Here is a 16,811-nt window from a genome sequence, read left to right as displayed (position 1 = left end):
CATTTCTGTGAATTGGATTATGAAGTGTGCTATACTCCGAAGCTAGGTTTTCAGTGAATGCTATTCCAACAGCAGACTGCCAGACCTTTCTTCCTTGGTGCTTCTGGGTAGACTCAAACCTGCATCTCTTTGCTTGGCAGCTGATCATAGTGACTATTTGAACCAACCGGGGACTTTTTTGTTCTCTGAAAAATATATGTCTATCTATTGCCAGAGACTTGACTGGGACTCCTGATGACTCCGTGTCAGACTGAAACTGTTCTCTATAAGTTTTCAGGGAATGGATTTTTAGAACATAGATCACAAGGTCTTTCTTTCAAACCACTCCCAGATGGTTTTGAACCTCCAGCCTTTGTGTTAGCAGCGGAGTATCTTAACTATTAGCACTACCCAGGGCCTCCACACTCTCTCTGCTCTTTGTCCCTAGAATAGTGGTTAGTCTAGTGTCTTGGTTCTTGACTTTTCAGCTTATTAGGCAGCTGCAGGAGCCATCACCAGGCTTTTATATGCCAAGGTGCAGTGTGAACCCAGATGGCCGAAAGGTTAAACACCCAACTGCCAACCCAAAGGTAAGTGGTTCAGACCCATCTACTACCTTTGTGGGAGAAAATACCTGGGGAACTTTTCCTTAAAGATAAATTAGTTAAAATGTCCTCAGGCAGACTCCAGTTCAGAGTGATCTTGCCCAATCTTGCAGCATCCTCACAATCTCGTCCACGTTCAATGCCACTGTTGCAATATCGCTGTGTCATTCCATCTCCTTGAAGTGTCTCCCCTCCTTCACAGACCCTGCACTTTTTCAAACATGATGTCTTTTTACAAGAAAAAAAGTCCCTCCTGATAACATGCTCAAGGTGTGTGAGACAAAGCCCTGTTCTAAGGTGTACTTTGATTGTATTTGCAAGATAGATTTGTTCGTTCATTTGACATTCCACGGTATCTCCAAGATTCTGCAACCACATCATAATTTAAAGACATCATCAGTTCTTCTTTGTTCTTGCTTATTCATTGTCCAGCTTTCACATGCACACAACACAACCGGAAATGCCGTGGTTAGGGTCAGGTCAGGAGCACCTCAGTCTCTCAACTGACGTCCTTGGAAATCCCATGGGCCACCTCTCTGTCAGGTGGAGTTGCTCTGAGTTGGAACAGACTCGCTAGACATCCCAGCACAACAGCAGCATTGCACCGGTAGCTGTGGCGGACTGCATCTCTCCCCTGATTCTCTGCAAGGCCCGTCCCTCTGCTCCCTTTGGCTGTCAACGGTCGGATGCCAGTAGCCTGCTCACCTTTGCTTCTTCCCTCTGGCTGCTTTGTGGGGTGGCTCCCTCCACCCACCCGCCTCTCTCCCCAGCCCCTTTCCAGTCTCTAACAGCCGTCATGTCTACACACACATAAATAAGGCAGTGTGCATGCGTGTAAGGATATATAGACATCACGGTGCTCCGTGGGCATGTTTACGTGCTGAGGAAAGGTAATCGACTGCGCCTGTGTATTTGGAGGTGTATAATAAGTTTGCCGCAGACTAGGAGGGGGGGACGAATGGAGCCATTTGTTGATTCAAACCAATTTTTTCCCCCTTGAGTTAGTACTCAATCTATAGCTAAGAACTGCTGACTACAGCGTATTTCCAAGTGTGGACTTCCCCCCCTCCTTCCCTGACAGCCCAGTCCTAACTCCTGCCTGATCTATGTAACTGCATTGTTCAAATTGCACAGCTTAGGTGACAGAACGACTGTTTGGATTTGGGTTTACTGCTTTTCTTTTTGAATTTTTTTTCCCAGGCACCCCCAACACACCTGTCATTAGCTAGACAAGAATGCCGAAGTCATCACTTTACTTAGAAACTCAGCAGATGATTGAAATTATTTCTTACTACTAATTCCCCTTTTAGTGGAGATAAGCCGCTTTGTTCAGCTGTAAATGAAACATTAGGGTATTAACTGTGGAGCCAGAAGTATTGGGGAAGCTGCGATTTTATCTGCAGTCGGAACATTTTGGGCAATAAATTGTTTTGTTGGGCAGAATACTAAATCTCTTGAGTTACAAAGAAGCAAAGCTCATTAAAGGGAATGCTTAAAGGCGGGGTGGGGGGAAGGCAAGACAAAAAGCTTATTACCTTTGTTGGGGGATTGAGAGGATGTTTGCCCGTTCTCATGTATATGTAGCAAGTTAAGAATTATATGGTACAGTTATTAAATAGATGTGTCTACAGGCTTGCAAACGCTCCATGAATATGTCCAAGGGACAAATCCATTTCTGAAATATCAATAGCAATCTGCAATAAGTTATGAATTTTGGAGTACATATTTATCCTCCAAGACCTGCTTTTTGTTTCCTGTGGGGGAAATTTCCCCGTCTCCTCGCCACATCCTTCAGATTAATCGACTGGCATGGTTACATAAATGTTTGTAATAGAGAAGAGTGAGTGCCAGGGTGATCCAAAATATTGTCGCAAAAATACACACCTAAATTAAGATAATTATACGTTGGACGCATCCATCAGCAGAGCTTGGCAGGGAGGGGAGTGTTGCCGTCACGAGTGAGGTGCGTGCTGGGGCGATGGGGGGGTTGGGAATGGTGGGCTGAGTAGCCTCTGGAATGTCCTCCTCTTGTAAGTGTGTGAGGTGGGGTAGAGAGCAGTTATCTTTTGCCAATAACCAGGGTGGAAAGCAGAAGAAAGGGATAAGACAGTGTGGTCGTGCCCTGAAACTCTGAAGCCTTCCTCTGTGCCTCCTGGAACAAGACTATGATAGTTCAACTCTGTCTACCTGCCTCTGCTTGTGGCTGGTTTCAGCCTTGCAGACAAGGTGGCTCTCACCCAGCACCTAGGAAAGTGAGGCAGAGATGGCTGTAAACAATCGAACCTCTGTTGCCAGCAGGTTGGATGTGATTGTAATAAGCGCTCATCTTCCTTCTTTCTCTCTGCCTTGAGTGATTCAGAACATCCTCTCGCTCACTCTCACCCGCACAGTTTCCGTTGCTGCGTTTGCCTGTAGGTCCAGTTTCCTAGGTAGATGCCCGGACACAGCAGCTCCGAGCAGCTGGATGCTGTCTGCCGAGCGAGCCCTCCTGCTCTCAGCTGCCCGGGCTCTGCCTCCCATTTGTCACAGCAGATTTCTCCCTCCCCTGGGCTCTCCCCGCAGGAGCAAAGACGAAGCTTGGGAAAGCATGGGAGAGGTGTGGCACGTGCAAATAACATGTAGGAAAGACAGAGAGACGTACGTAGGCTTGGTGAAAACACAGATGTCAAACTAACTTGCTTGGAGCCAACTCCATACCAGGAAAGAATTGAAAAGAGGGGGAAAAAAGTGCAAATCAAAAGGTGTTAACTTTTATTTTCTTTTTAATCTATCACTCATTTGTCTGTCTTACCCTGGTGCCTCATGTACTATTTTACTGGAAGCAATACCACTAGGGTTTTAAAAGGGTCACCAATGGTGGCCAGGCTTCAGCAGAACTTTCAAACTGAGAGACTAGGAAGAAAGGCCTGGCAATCTACATGTGAAAATGAAGTCATGCAAACCTGGTAGATCATAAAGGAGTGTTGTCGTTTGACTCATTTGTGTTGGACATGTCATGAGGAGGAGGGCATGTCACTAGAGGAGGGCTTCGTGTTACAGGACTGCAGAAGGTGCGAGAGATCTCATTTGAGATGGATTGGCACACTCGCTGTCGTAACAGATTCTGATATGCCAGTGATCTTGAGGACGATGTCGAATCAGTTATTATTTTGTTCCGATGCACATAAGTACCTGTGTGGGAGTTGGCACCACTAGATGAGTATTATGTATATACATACACACACAAAATTGCAAGATCCACGAAACACTTCACTGTAAGTGACATACATCAACAACAAAGGCATGATCGAAAGAGCTGGCATTGGCTGAGCCTTTACTGTGTGCCAGGCAGTGTGCTAGTTGATTGGATGCATTATCCCTGTTGTTCATCCCAAGGACCTTAGGAAGTAGGTAACGGGATACTTGCCCTCCAATATATTGATTAGGCATTTGAGCCTCAGGAGAGGAAGGAGATTTTGCTTCTCAGTCACTCATCAAGCAAACTGCCACAGCTGGCATCCCCACCCCTGCTTTTCTGATGCAAAAGTTCATGCTTTAACCCCATCAGATCAGGAAGTTCTCAAACTTCAGGGAGCACTGCAATCTCCTGGGGATTTTTCCAAATCTTCCTTCCTCCATCTTCATCGCTGAAGATTCCAACGCAGGAGGGGCGGGGGCAGGTCAGGATCTGGGCTTAAAATAACCACATTATATAAGCCTGCCCCCTTTCTCCTCCCACTGAACCGATCTCTCAGGTAACTGTAACCCCAACACAGGATCCAGCCAACAGATGCACACTATCCCCGAAGACAGAACTCTTTAAAAGTTAAAAAAAAAGAAAGGGGGGGGGAGAATCTAAAACAGTAGAAGCCGAGTTGCCTTTTTATAAACGTTGTTTTTTAACTCCAAGACCCCTTGCTCCTGAGACACTCCAGTGATAGGATCCCTCCCTTCCATGAGAGGGACCCAGATTTGATTCCTGTCCAGTAAACCTCATGCTTAGCCACCACCCATCTGTCAGTACACACTTGCATGTTTCTCTGATATTTAAAAGGTTTCAGTGGGACTTTCCAGGCTAAGAAAGAATAGGAAGAAAAGGCTGGTGATCAACTTGGGTGCACACACACTAATCATCATCATCATCGTCATTGTCAGCCAATGAAAACCCACCACAGTCTGATCCAGAATTGATCAGGGGAACAACGCAGGGATTTGTTTCATTTTGCATGAAGTTGTCATCCATCTGGGGACTGACTTCTGTAGCTAAAATCAGCCCCCCTCCCCGCGCCCCTGTTCCTCAGCTTCCCCTTCCCCTGCCAGCCCCTCAAATGCATTTCCTTCTCCAGGCTGTTCCTGAGCATGTTTTATGTCCCCCTCCACCTGCGGGAGGGAACAGAAGCATCGCTGGAATTGCTCCCAGCTCCGCCTTACATTTCGTCTGCTGGCTCTGCAGGCATTTTGCAGTTTTCCACTTGGAGGACGCCCACAGAGCTGGGGGGTGGGGGTATTCTTCAGCCTCACACAGTGGAGGAGCCCCAGTCCTCCAATAATCCAGTCAATTAAAAATTGATTTCAGTTCCAGGCGGCTTGGTGGTGGTGGATGTGGTGGGGAGTCGGTGGCCACAGTGACCGTGGTGCGCACGCCTGTTAAGTGATATTTAGGGGATCTTCTGTCATAGCAGAAAGCAGTGCGGTTGATGATCTTTGCTGCTGAAGAAGCAAAGTGGAAGTGTCAGATACAGCGATTGCATTTTATTTCTAATATGTTGCCCTGCCAACCTTGGAGGCACTGCACAAAACCTTGGACGATGAAGGGACAAAAAAGTATGAAATGGAGCTTGAAGCAGATGGTTTGAGGGATTCACCCAAAAGAATATCCCCAAGTCATCCCAGGAGAACTCACTTGAGTGGAGGGAATGCACATGGAATTAGAAAACCAAAGCATGTTCAGCTGCCTGGTGAAATTGGTTCATCATCAGCTTATTTATATTTAACCACACAGTTTGCATAAATTCCTCCTCTCTGTGAAACAATTCAAACTATCCATGCAAAAATCAAACCAGTGGCTGCTGAGTCAGTTTCAGCTCATAGGAACTCTATAGAATAATGGAGAACTAGGAGAATGAACAGGTTCATCCTAGAGAGGGTGAAACCAGGCTGCTCCTTGGAAGCAAGGATTCTGAAGCTTTGTCTGACATACTTTGGACACGTTGCAAGGAGGGACCAGTCCTTGGAGAGGGACATCATGCTTGGGAGGGTAGAGGGACAGCACAGGAGAGGAAGACCCATGATGAGATGGATTGATTCAGTGACTGGGATAATGGTAGGTGTGTCAGAGACAATAAGGTTGGCTCAGGATAAAGCAGGGTTCAGAGCTGTCATGCATTGGGTCACAAGGAGTCACAAGTGACTTGATGGCACATAACAACAACAACAGCCACCCTCATAGTGTCTCCAAGGCTGTAAGGAATTGTAGAACAGACAGCTACATCTTTCCCCTGAGGGGTAGCTGATGAGTTTGAACTACTGACCTTCATTCAGTGACTGAGCACTGAACCACTGCATTGCCTATGCAAAAGTACATAGCCTGGAGGGTCAAGGTTTCCAGATTTCAAGTAGGCTGCACATCGTATATCCCTATCCTCAAGGAGATGACCTTGTTAAATAATTAGCAGTGGGTCCAGATTCTTCTCTGGTCCACTTTCAAAATCAGCTTTTAACAATAGTGGAGTACTTTGGTGAAGCCCTACATAGTTTCATTGCTGTGGTGGTGGTGGTGTTTGTTTTTATTATTTGTTGGTCTTTAGTGGAGAAGTAGAGGGTCAGTGAAAGAGAGAAGGACCCTCAAGGAGATAGGCTGACACAGAGACTGCAACAATGGGCTTGAGCATGGAGGAGGTAGTTCAAGTTCAAGGGCAAAGTTTCAGTCATTCATAGGGCCACTGTGTGTCATAGTGGACTCAAGAGCACCTAACAACAGTCAGCTTCAACTCGTGACAATCTTTTGTAAAAAGAATGATGAAATATTACCTTCACAATTGTTGAAATGCTCCAGTTCACTGTTGTACCATTATTTCTTTTCATTGTTTGCCAATCTAAGAGCAGGGGGTGGGAGGGTCATCTTTCAACATTATCTCGGACAGTGTTCCACACTGATCCATAGTGTTTTTGTTGTTGTTGTTAGGACTAGCTCTGTAGACAAGCATGTTGTCAGAGAGGTAGATTGATTAAACAGGTTGAAAACAATAACACAGACCGAAAAAGAGACAGATGCATTGGGAACCAGATGTCTGGGAGGGAAACATGGCCACATTGCCACTTACTTCCTGTATGATGTTGGGAATTCAAAAATTCATTGTTTAATTTCTCTGGCCCCGACTTTCATTATCTATAAAGCAGGGGAAAAAATACAATCTGTTTTGTTTGCCTCCAGGACTAAAGAGGGGAAGTGAGGCTTCAGTGATCAAAAGTACTTGAAAATGGTTTGGGTTCAACAGATACATTGGCAGAATGAGAAGACCTCAGATGTAAGCTGCACAGTTTCATTCACATGTGGTAACTTTTCATGAGCCAAAAGAGTTTTCTGAAAGGAATAAAGAAAATGCAGCTGCCCTGTAAAAATGGCACCAGGAAATGCCACATCCAAGCACAGGTTGGATCTCCATGAGGTTAACCCAGAGAGAGCGAGAGCACATCAAGTGTACGGCAGGTGTGTGTTAATTCTTCTCCCCTTGAAAAGAGTTCTTCCGCTGTGAGCTTGTTTAGATATTAAAGATGCAGCGTGAAAAAAGGTATATGCATCGCTTTAAAATTCAAGAATTTGGAAATACTGCACAACATGAATGAATCTAGAGCATGTTATACTGAATGACATAAATTAGTCACAAAAGGACAATCATGGTCTGAAACCACTGGTACAAAAAGCTAAGGAAATGTTTACACACCAGATCAACCTTGGAGGGTTTACAGGGCTGAGAAAGGAGAGAGAGAGAGAGTGGAACAAAATTTAATAGAGAAGTTGAAAACTAGAAGTGAAGACACAGTGCGGCATATTCCTAATACACAGCCAGATTATATCCAGAAGTAAAAGATTCATGGAAAGGTGAGCGAATTTTTGCCAACTTGAAAAAAAAGAAAAAACACCACCATGTATTTCAGAACTTTAACTGTGAAGAACAACTCTTTGAAAATCTGTTTAAAAATTCACCAAGTCTTGTCTGCAGACTCACCTGTAAGGGAGGATAGATGAGCTTATTCAACCCTGGACATTTGTTAAGTACCTTGAAAGTGCTGGGTAATAATTTCCTTTTGAAGTTAAAAATAGTAAGCATGTTTCTGTGCTCTGTCATCAATCCTTAATAATTTCAGATGAAGGTGTTGTCTTTTGGTACAAATGGGTATCGTCTTTAATAAGTGATCTTCAATTTCAAAAGATAATGGTAATATTCCATCCTCCTGTGCTGAGGTCTTTCTAGGGAAGGATAGGGGAGAGAGAGAAAATAAATAGATTCCTTGCTGTTTTGGGAAGGGTGTCGATGGGACAGGAGGCTTGGATAGTCTTGGTCCACAGTTGCAGGAAGATGTTGTTTCTTCTTTTCCAATTCCTTGTGCATAATGTGTAGATGAGTAGCTTCCTATGCTAATATGTGAGGCTCCCTTCTGTTCATTATAGTATTTCAGATGAGCTTAATCTGACAGCCACTGACACACAATATGCTAATTGTTTCCTATAATGTGACTGGGAGAAGAAGGGAGCCCCTCCTCCTCTGAGCCCCACTGAATAGGACATTATCTCTTAGAATCTCAACCTCAACAGCAGGCATTTCCTAATAGACGAGATAGTCTTTTCTTTCACGCACTAACCATGAACCATAGGAGGCTGGAGGGAGACTTGGAGAAGATTCTAGAAATACTGCAGGTAATTTGTGAATCCAAATTTGATGCAAAGAATGGATGCTGAGCTCTGTATAAAGATGGCTAATGGGCATGTAATGGGGTTCCTTTCTGTGAGCTGATCCAGCCCCTTTGCCCTAAAGATTTCCTAGGCTGTAATCTTAACGAGCTGCACAGCTCACTCAAAGGCACTGGGTTTGAATCCACCACCTACACTTGGGAGAAAGCTGGTCAGTCTCCTCCTGTGCCATGTATGGCCTCTGAAAACCCAATGGAGGTTCAGCTGTGAGTCAGTTCTGACACTCAGCGGTACATAACAGCAACTTTTCCTGGAGCAGATTGCCAGGTCTTTCTTTGGAAGCTGAAGGACAGGGTTAATTAAGCATTAACCTTTAGGTGAGCAGCCAGTGCTTACGTGTGGCGCCACCAATGCTCCTTCCCTATTCTGACTGAAGAAACAAACCCACTGCCACTTATAGCAACCTTATAGGACAGACTGGAACTGCCCTGTAGGGTTTCAGGAGGAAATTATGCATGGAAAAGTAGGGCTTCAGTGCAAAAGAGGGAGACCTCTGATGAGATAGACGGGAGCAGTGACTGCAACAATGAACTTAGCACAGGGGAGATTGTAAGATTGTAGGGCATCGAGCAGGGTTTCATGGTGTTGGACATAGGGTGGCTGTGAGCTGCACCCCAGTCAGAGTCACCTAGCAACTATGAATCTTGGAGGCAACAGGCTGCTTCATTTTTCTCCTGTGCAGAGCTGGTACCTTCAAACCGCCAACCCTCGGGTTAGTGGTTAACCGGCGAGCCACCAGGGCTCTTTAATACTCCCCAGGGTGTGTTTTTAAAGACAATCAGTTGCACGTTTGCTCACTTTGCAGCGTGATCATGGAGCCAGCTTCCTCGGCATCTTCTCCAGAAAAAACCTCCGATGAGGCTGAGGTTGCAAATTTCATCCTGCATCCTAGCAAGAAAGCTCTTGACGATACAGCAGTGTTTGTTTTTCTGCTTGGTAAAGTAGAAAGGAAAACAGCAGAAATTAGTCCGGCTCTGCTGAATGCTAGCTCACAGGCGGGGTCTCCCACGATAATCCCCCACCGCCTCCAAGCTCTGTTTTTGGAAGCCTTGGGCTGCGAGATTAGCAGAGGCAGCAGCAGCTCACCCGGGCGCTGTGCAGTTTTTTCTCTGTTCCACCAGGTGTTGCCAGAGAACATTGAGCAGAGCCCAGCTCCAGGCGACGTGTGTTCGCAGCTGCTCAGGAACACACAGACGGGCTCGGAAGGCAGCGGTTAAATGAGTGGTGCTGACTCCACAGCTATTGGCCCTGCACATTTAAATAGGACCCCGTGCTTGTGCTGTGGACCTCTCATTCCAGACCCAGCTTTGTCGGTGTGCGTTTGCCTCTGCCCACACGTCTCTGCTCGGGCGGGAAGAGAGCAGGCAAATTGATGCTGGTTCATGGCCTCCAGCACCTGCCCCGTTGCTACCTGAGAGCTGAGAGTTGGCTTGGATACAGGCAGGAAGAATGGTCTCTGCTATAGCATTGGCCTATTTGAACTAGAGGTAATTGTCACTAGGGATGATAGAAAGAGAGTTGATGCCTTTGACCTGGGGTGCTGGAGAAGAGTATTGAATAAACTAGGGACTGGTAGGAGAACAAACATGTTCATCCGAGAGATGGTGAAACCAGGTTGCTCCTTGGCGGCAAGGATTCTGAAGCTTCATCTGACATACTTTGGACGTGTTGCAAGGAGGGACCAGTCCTTGGAGAGGGACGTCATGTTTGGGAGGGTGGAGGGACAGCGCAGGAGAGGAAGACCCTTGAGATGGATTGACTCAGTGACTGGGGTAAAGAGATTAGGTGTGTCAGAGGCAGTAAGATTGACACAGGATAGAGCAGGAGAGGAAGACACTCGATGAGATGGATCGATTCAGTGATTGTGGTAATGGGAGTTGATGTGTCAGAGACAGTGATATTGGCACAGGATAGAACAGGGTTTAGGGCTATTGTACATAGGGTTGCTATGAGTTGCAAGTGACTCGATGGCACATAACAACAACAACAATTGCATCTTCAGCATCTGCTTCCTTGTCCCTTCCCACCTTTTCTCCCTGGAGCAGTGAGGTCATAGTTCTAGAATAGCAGTTCTCAGCCAGATGTGGTTCCACCCGCCGCCACCGGATGTGCATGTCCCCATGTGTCAAGGCGTGTCCCTAAGGGCGTTGTGTTGCTAATCAAAGGCTGAGCCTCTCTAACAATGGGAACCCCTTAATGGCTCTTCAGGAGAAAGACTAGCAATCTCCTCCCGTGTGCTTTCCAGCCTCAAAAACCCAACCAGAGAGCCAACAACGGTCAGTTCCAACCAGATAGCAATTGCTAGAGCTAAGGGCATTTCTGCGAGTTGGTTGACATTGAGACTGTGGTAATGGACTTGAGCATAGCAGAGATTGTGAGAAGGGTGCAGGATCAGACTGGGCTTTGTGTTGTTGTTCGCACGGTCACTGTGAGTCTCAGTCTAATGGAAGGCATCTAACAACAATAATAATAGCAACAAAGGCATGTTTTGCTGTCCCAAAGGGAGAGGAGGTGCTGCTAGCATCTCAGGAACTAAAGGAATCTCTCTTCCTGTGTGTGTCTCCCCCTCACTCTGACACTCTTGACTCCCTGGTATAAGGACCTTTGTGATCCCACCTGGATAATCCAGGATAATATCAACTAAAGGTTCTTAACTTAATCACACCTGCATTGGAAGGCAACAGAGTCACAGGCTTTGGAGACCAGGAAGTGGACAGCTTTGTGGGAGTGATCCCAGCCTATCTTATTTTATGGTGCCTGAAATAGAATGTGGGTTTTATTTTTTACATATTGGGAGGAAGGCTTAAGGCAACCCTGCATCAAGCAAATCCATGGGCACCATTTCCCCCAACAAGGTCTGCACACTGGGTTTCCCTGTGTCACATTCTAGCCATCCTGAGCATATTTCATAACCCTTTTGAACACTGACGGAGCTCTGGTGACCTAGTGGTAAGAAACTACACTGCAATCCCAGAGGCATGTGGTTCGAATCTACCAGCTGCTCCACCAGAGAAGGATGGACAGTCTCCTTCTGTATGATTTACTCCTTTTGAAAACCTGCTGGAGGGCCAGCTATCGGTTACAACTTCACAGCCCACAACAACAACAACAGCAGCAGCAACAGCATAGCATACTTACTAGGGAGTTCTGGTGGCCTAGTAAGGAGTCATCCTGCCAACCCAGAGGCAGGTGGTTTGAATCCACAAGCTGCCCCACAGAAAAAAGATAGGAATCCGCCTCTCATGTAATTTGCTGCCTCTGAAAACCTGCTGGAGGGTCAGCTTTGGGTCTAACTCGATGACATGTAACAACATCAACAACACTGCATACTTAATAGGCTATCATCTTGCATAAACAGAACTTTAATAAGCACTGGGAAAGCAAAATGATTGTGTTACTTGCTTTATTTCAGTTGTCTGAAACATAAGTTGTGATATAGTCAAAGTGTGCCTATAATTGCAACAGAAAACACAGGGCCCACAGCCTGTAATATTCATCTATTCACAATATCGTCCGTTTGAGGGGTATTGCTGGCTCCTGTTTTATGGAGCCCTGGTCACGCATTGCATTGTGTGTTGGGCTGCCAGCCCAGAGGTCACTGGTTTACACTGAACCGCCTCTCTGTGTAAGAAAGTCGGACAGTCACCTCTTAGAAGGATTTACAGCTTTAGAAACCCGATGGAGGCTCTCTCAGAGTTGGAAATGGACTCAAGAGCTTTGGATGGTAGGTAACTTGCTTTTAAACATTAAACCTGGACAGCCTTCCATTCTAAGGACACAACACTTGCTCAACCAGGATATCTCACTCGCAGATCGCCCTGGATGGGGAGAAGATTCTCGTTCCTTGAACGATAGTCTTTGTAGCATCATCCTACTAATGACCTTACCAAATAGGAAGTCTCAAGTTAATTGAGGCTGGTCCTCCAATTGTTCAGATGGTTTCCTCCTGCCTTGTTTAGTGAGATAAATTGTACTTCACTGCAGAGACTTGGAGATGACGGTTGAGCAGAGGAAATTTTAATACAGTGACTGTGTTTGTTTTGAAATTAAAAAAAAAAGGAAAATATATCTTCTGCTTGAAGCTGAGCACAGTAAAAGCCATTCAAACCTGTCAGTGCATTGAAATGAATGAGAGTAAACAGTGCATCTCCCAAAATACCCCATAAATATCCTTAAATCACCACCATTGGTTTAATCTGCTGAGAAGTCGATAGTTCCTGGGCTTCTCCCCTCTCCAGAATGCTCATGGGATAGAACGAGGTTTGACATGCAGGTTGCTGATAAGGAGTCCTGGTTGCACAATGGTCAGAGCACCTGGCCACCAACAGCAAAGTTGGTGGTTCTAATCTACCAGGTTGCTCTGAGGGAAACAGCTGAGCAATCTTCTTTCATAAAGATTTATAGCATTGGAAACTCAGTGGAGGGTCACTATGAGTTGAAGTCACCTTGATGGCATTGTGCTTAGTTTTGTTTGTTTCCCTCTACCATTGTCATCTGGACTACTCTTTGTTGTTGAGGGCTCCCTGGCGCATTGTAGAATGTTTACTGACATGCACACATTAGATGTCAGTGATATCTGTCCATCCATCCCCCCACCATCCGTCAAAGATACCTCCAGACATCGGCCGATGTGCCCAGGAGATGGGAGGCAAAATTCACACACACACACACTGGAAACCATTGTTTTAGAGAGATGGAAAAGAAGCAGCATGCTATGTGTGTAGTCACCACAGTTGATTGTCAATTCCAGCTCCTGGTCTAATTTGACCCCCCCATATAGTGCAATGGTGCTCTCTATGGTTTTCGTTTTAATTTTGTGGAGAATATATCCAGCTGAACATCCGCGCAGCCATCAATTTCTGCATGTGCATTTCTGTAGCATTCCTTCCATCTCGCACGTCGTGCCAACAGCCTTGTAATCTTTACACTTGTTTTCATACTACTGTTATGGTGTGAATTCTATCCCTTCCAAAGTATGTTGTGCTGGTGGCCGAGTGGCAAGAAGCTGCGCTTCAATCCCTGAGGCTAAGTGGTTTGAGGCCACCAGCTGCTCCGCAGGAGAAGGATAGGCAGTCTCCTCTCGTGCCATTAACTGCCCCTGAAGGCCTGCTGGAGGGTCAGCTATGGGTCAGTTCCGACTCTCCAGTATTTCCCAGCAATTCTCTGTGCCTTGTGTTATAATCTCATTTGGGGAGGAGTTGTCTGTATTACATTTACGAGGAAGGATTCGAGTAGATGTTGTTAGGTGGCATCAAGTTGACTACAATGACCTTATGAACAACAGATCTAAACGTCGTCCTGTCTTGTCCCATCGTTATATCCCTAATGCACTGCATCCCATTGTTACAGACCCTGAGTCAAACCATGCTGTTGGGTTCCCAGCCCGATCTTATGCCATCCTCACCGTCGCTCATGTAGTGGACCCCATTGTTACAAAGACCCTGTGTCAGTCCATCTTGCTGAGAGTCTTCCTCTCTTTTGCTGCCCTTCCGCCTTTTCCAGCATGGTGGTGTTTTTTTCCAAGGCCTGGCCCCTTCTAACAACATGCTCCCTCTTACTGCTTAGGAGCATCCTGGCTGCATGTCCTCCAAGACAGACTTCTTGGGCTTTGTTGTCAGGCCATGGATATTCAGTACTCTTCTCCAGTATAACAAGCCAAAAGCATCAATTCTTCTTCCATCATCCTTACTCACTCTCCAACTTTCACGTGCACAGGAAGCAGCTGAGCCTTAGGAAACTCACCAACACCTAACAACGACAAGCTGTGCAGGTGGGACGCTCTGGTGGCCTAGCACACAGAGAGTTACACTGCGAACCTGGAGGCTGGGCCTCTCCAGTAGATTGGATCCTCCAGTGGCTTGGAGGGCAAAAGATGGGCCATCAACTCCCATGTAGTTTACAGCCTTGGAAACACTATGGAGGCGTAGCTATGAGTCAGGTCTGACTCATCCACAGTGAGTGTGAGGTGTTTCTTTTAGAAACGGAGAAGCTGTGTTTCTGTTTAACTTGTGGTAACTCTATTACAGCAGCATTAAGAATCTGAGACACCCACCACTGCCCTAAGCTCACCACCTTCCACTCTTCTTCTGTGTTCTGCGTGGTTCCTGTTAAAAATACCAAATATCCCAGGCACTGCCAAAAGGACAAACAGATATGTCTTGGAAAAGAGTGCATCCAGAATGCTCCTTGGAGACAAAGATGGCGAAGCTTCATCCTTCCTATTTTGGACGTGAAGCTAGGCGAGGCTTTTCTTAGGAAAGGGACTTCAAGCTCTCAGAGATGGAGGGTCAGCAAAGGAGAGAGCGAGGCCCAAAGTGAGATGGATTGGCACAGTGGCTTCAGCAATGGGCTCAATGTCACTGACATTTCAATGTCAGAAATGAAGAGGAAGGTGCAGGACAGGGCAGGGTGCAGAACGGCTGTTCATAGGGTTGTTATGAGTCATACTCAACCCAATGGCACCTAACAATGGCACCAACAGATAGACATCTCTTTAGTGCTCCAGCTGGGTTTGCTGTGTTGTTTGGGGGTTATTTTTCCTCCAGAAGCCCATCACCAGACTTTCTTCCGAGGTACCTCAGGGTGAACTTGAATCCCCCACCTTCCTGTTAGCAGCCGAGCTCAGTAATCATTTGCACCATTTGTACTCTGCAGCGTACACACAAATCACCACGTACTGTATTTTTTTTTAAATTGTGATTTAAGTAAAAGCTTAAAAAGCAAATAATTTTTTCATTTAAGCACTCATACACCTGGTGCTTTATAACAATAGTTGCAATACCCACATTGTAATCGCACTCTTCCCACCTCCTTCTTGTATGTCTCATCTCCATCAATCCTTCCAGCCTCCACCTTCCTCCCTTCTGGGCCTTGCCCCTGGGCAAATGTCTATAATGATATTTCAGGTGAATTTTTCTTTGCATACCCCTACCCCAACTATTCTTTCCCTGCCTCTTCCTGTAGCTTTCTTAACATCTAAATGTGCCTTACAGCCGAGCTTTCCTTTAACTCCTCGGGTTCCAGCTGATAAGCTGAGCTGTGCTGTGGCTCTAAGCCAGCTCAGCCAAGCCTGGGCTGTGATCAGGGCCTGGGAACTGAAGCACCTCGCTGGCTCCGGCTGCTGTGATCAGAGGGTCTAGAGAATGAACGCCTCTCTGATGTGGTCTTATCACATTCGCCCTAATGTCAACCCCGTTAAATCGGCTTGGTCCGATCTTGCCTGTATCTTTGTTCTGAGCCGTTCAGCAACAGTTCAGTGGAGCAGAAACAGCCTTGCGAATTGATATTATAAACCCGTATGCCTGCTTTATTCATTGTGGAGGCAACAGAATATAACACAAGTATTTATTCTTTGACGTTGGAGAATGACATTTCTTTGTCGTCTCCACATCACCCCCTTCCTCCCTTGTTATGGAATTCAGAAAATAGAGAAAACAACAAATGACTCTGAGTGCACACAATTCTGTTGAGATGATATAGCCAATCGTGTCTTGTTTCAATTGTTTTGCATTCGTGTGTGTGTGTGTGTGTGTGTGTGTAATAACGTCTTGTACTTAATGTATGTTCCATTCCTTTGATGGCCTTAGTAAGAACCCACAAACCACCACTCACAGAGTTGGGACATTCTAGCCTTGCCTGTTCCCTTGACCACAGCCCCCCCTCCTCTCAGTTTCATTGAAAGTTAGATTTTTCTAGAGAAATGCATGAAACTTCATCATGTTTCATTCATTCGGTGCTCCTGGGCATTCCTTGCTGAAGGTCAGGAGCTGTGAAATTTCTCTTTAGTCCCATTGCTTTGATATGGCACAGGCTGGCCAATGAAGAAAATGAAGTGTGGAGAAATGGAGTTACAGCAATGACCTAAATGGGAGGAGGGGTCTGCGGGAGGAGGCCACGTTAGAAATGAGGAGACGTGCTGTCTGTGGTGGGAGCTGGCACTTCTGTGACAATGGAACCCCAAGGAAGAGGAGCTGGTACAGCTGGGTGACCTCAGTCCCAGAGTTACTTTAACCCGCTGAGCTGTGGTTGATTCTGACACGTGACAGTCTATCAGATTTCTAAGCATGTCAGTCTTTATAGGAAGATGTTGTCCACCTTCCTCTCATGTTGTGGGTGACGGATTCGAACTTCTGACCTTTTGGTTTTAGCAGCTCAACATATAATGGAGTGTGTTGCTAGGGAGTTAAAGCTCAGTGTTGTATTGGTGCTTTTTATTACAGTGATGAAGAGGATTGTAATAGTAATAATAACTGTGATAGACAGAGCCATATGAAATT

General features: G+C 46.0%; 1 protein-coding gene across 3 annotated transcripts in view; it reads left to right on the top strand.

The window, feature by feature from the left end:
* Positions 1-16,811, top strand: part of RBFOX1 (RNA binding protein, fox-1 homolog (C. elegans) 1) — a 465,218-nt gene that overhangs the window by 79,530 nt on the left and 368,877 nt on the right. The window lies entirely within an intron of this gene.

Source organism: Elephantulus edwardii, unplaced genomic scaffold (genome assembly GCF_000299155.1).
Source record: "Elephantulus edwardii isolate Elephantulus edwardi_28Jun2011 unplaced genomic scaffold, EleEdw1.0 scaffold00162, whole genome shotgun sequence".
Classification (NCBI taxonomy): Eukaryota; Metazoa; Chordata; class Mammalia; order Macroscelidea; family Macroscelididae; genus Elephantulus; species Elephantulus edwardii.
This window is presented reverse-complemented; position numbering and strand designations above follow the sequence as displayed.